Here is a 3,171-nt window from a genome sequence, read left to right on the forward strand (position 1 = left end):
CTCACAGCAACCTCCAACTCCTGGGCTCAAGCGAGTCTCCTGCCTCCGCCTCCCAAGTAGCTGGGACCACAGGCGCCTGCCACAATGCCCAGCTATTTTTTTTGGTTGCAGCCGTCATTGTTGTTTGGCAGGTCCGGGCTGGATTCGAACCCGCCACCTTTGGTGTACATGGCTGGCGCCCTAGCCGGTTGAGCCACAGGGGCCGAGCCCCTGTCTCATTTCTAACTTGGGATCCAGACTTCGTAATGGGTCTTCTGTTTTCTACCCAGTCACTCCTCACGTTAGTCCCATTGATGTTTACCTCCCCAATAAATATATCTTCTAAAGGGGAATATGTGCTCTTTTCCTCACTGACATTTTCATAGGCAAAATTTCTGGAGAATCCCCAGAAAGATGCAACAGGATTTAAATACTAAGAATTTAAGGAGGTGATGCATATAAATGGTGATTTCCCAAGGCCAGCTTTGCCACGTCCTGAAAAACCTGCCTAGAAAAAAAGATTCAGGTTCCAATTGTGGCTGTGATCCTAACTCTCTGCTTAGTCTTGAGTAAGACCTTATGTTTGTCTCCCTGGGTTTTATCCTCTTGTTCTGTCAGGCCATGGTTAGACCTATTGGCTTCCCAAGGCTGGAAGCATAAAATCAACTTGGTAGCAAGCCCTGCATTGCAGCCCCTGGAGTCTGCATCTAGGATGAAAAGGAAGGTATGGGTTGGAAGAGCTTGTGGCTGAGCCACCAGGGAATAGAACCCTGTGCTTCTCTCCTTCTTCGGTTCATGCCAAATAGATCAAGGTTATAATTGGCCATGGCATACTAAACATTACTGTACTTACTTCACCTGCAGCTTCTCCTTTTGTTTGTTAAGCCCTTGTGGAAGTTGTCATCCCTCCCACCTGTACGTGAGTACACGGGAAGCTACAGTAAAATACCAGGAGCTTTGAAGTCCTGGTTCCACCCCTTATTAGTTAGGTGACTGATTCCCAGTTTCCTAATCTGTAAAGTGGAGATAATAAGGCTTATGTCATGGAGTTGCTGTGAGGATTAGATGAGATTCTGTATAAAAAGCACAGGACCTGGCTGATACATGTTAACTTCCTTTCCTCCCCTCTCTTTCCCCACCCCTGCCATCTCCCTATCCCGCATGTGTCCGTGGCAGTAAAACTATTACAATTTTGTACCCTGGAGGAGCGCATTGGCTGGGTAACAACACAAGTTAAGGCATGAAATAGGCATGCACTTGGTCGTGGCTTGAAAAATATCTCACCCCTGATATTTTTTTATTACAGATTTTATCGGAAGAGATGTCTCATTAGAATGATAAAAATGTAGGCTAGGGTCTGTGACTCATACCTGTAATCCCAGCACTCTGGGGATCTGAGGAAGGAGGATCACTTGAGTCCAGCAGTTCAAGACCAGCCTGGGCAACATAGAGACCCCCTGTCTCTACAAAAAAATAAATAAAATAAATTAGCTGGGTGTGATGGCACATACCTGTAGTCCTAGCTATTTGGAAGGTAGAGGTGAAAGGCTTGCCTGAGCCCAGGAGTTCAAGGCTTCAGTGAACTATGATCATGCCACTGCAATTCATCTTGGGAAAGAGAACGTGTTTCAAAAAAAGAAAAAATTATGTGTGTGTATGTGTGTGTATATATGTATGTATTTTTTCTCTCTCTCTGAAGTGGTGGGTGCCCCTAGTCCTCTAGTTACATTCATTGTGATAGTCCTATGTGAATGCATGGAAGAGGTTAGTATCCAATGTGTCCATTCAAATGGCATTGATAAGTCCTCTTAAATTTCAAACTCAGGCTCTCTGATAAGTTGGTTTTCTCCCACCAGGTCCATCTGTGATTTGAAGCCCAACTATGTTGTTCCATCTGTCTCTTTCAGTGAAATATACAACCTGCAACAACCACACTGTCCCTATCTGTATAAAACACAAGAGTTAGTATAGTGTATTGGTTAAGAGCAAGATCTCCATATTTAGACTGGCTCAGCCCACTAACTAGCATTGTGACCTTGAGTAACCTCTCAATTTCCTCATCTAAAAAATGGGGCAACTTGATAAGTTTGTTGTAAAGATCAAATGTCTCTCTCTCTCTGCATATGTATGTATATATACATATATATGATATCTGGTACACAATAAGTTCTCATAAATGTCTATTATTATTAATAATGATAATGATCTCTTTGCCACATAAGTTGTCATGTCCTAGAATAAAGCTGAGAATGGCCCAGTTAACTGTGGTAGACCAGAGTAGGCGGAGAGAAGCCAGTACCTAGAACTTGAACAACCCATTTCAGAGACATATCTAGCTACCGGTCCTAGAAACCTTACCTTGAGACAGACCACTGTAACTGGAAGGGAATGACAGAGAACAGATGGAAGATAGGCCTATCCAATGCGAAGGCCACCATTCTGCCTATTAATCTCCTGCCTCATCATTTAAGAGAGCCTAAGTTCCCTTTCTTGCCAGGTGGTCACCCAAGCAGAGTAAGGTCATGTTGGTGAGGAATTCCTAAGCATCCGCCATCTGTACGTAGTAGCCTGGATGGCCATGGCCCAACCTACCCTGTAATTTCTATACCATGACACAGTCATCTGCTGTGAACAACATATGAAACTTGTAATCAGTGATGAACTGTTTCTGCTAGGGCTTAGTGTACCCAACTGATAGGCTTCCTTGGAGGAAAAGGCAAAAGAGCTGCCCTGGCTCTGACCTCATGCCTAAATCCTAAGAGTGTGCTTGTTTTTTGTGCCAAAGGCCTAAGTCCTCAAAAAGGACATAGCACAGAACCTGTTGGTAAGGATTCCTCTGGTTTTGGTTTACTCTGCCATGACAAAAAAAGAAAAAGGCAAGAATTGGGATGTATTAGGATTACCAAAGCTTCTTGGCAGTCAGAGTGTGTAATCACTGCCTACTCTTAATCATTTTCAACCTGCTGGACCAGCTGAGGAAAGCTGGCATATTCACAAAGTCTGAAGTCAGTGAGTTGCGTGTATAACCTCATCAGATTCTAGGCAAACTTCTGCAATGACTCAGTCAATCTGAATACTGAGGGTTCCCCTTCAGTTTCTGTATCTAAAGTCATCAATTTTTAGAAGTATAGAGGATAAGGATAAATAAAGACTGGATTGGTTGGGGAAAAAATTCCCTAGAGAAGGGAGGCT

Source organism: Otolemur garnettii, unplaced genomic scaffold (assembly GCF_000181295.1).
Source record: "Otolemur garnettii isolate 467f Iridium unplaced genomic scaffold, OtoGar3 scaffold00014, whole genome shotgun sequence".
In the NCBI taxonomy this organism is placed as follows: domain Eukaryota; kingdom Metazoa; phylum Chordata; class Mammalia; order Primates; family Galagidae; genus Otolemur; species Otolemur garnettii.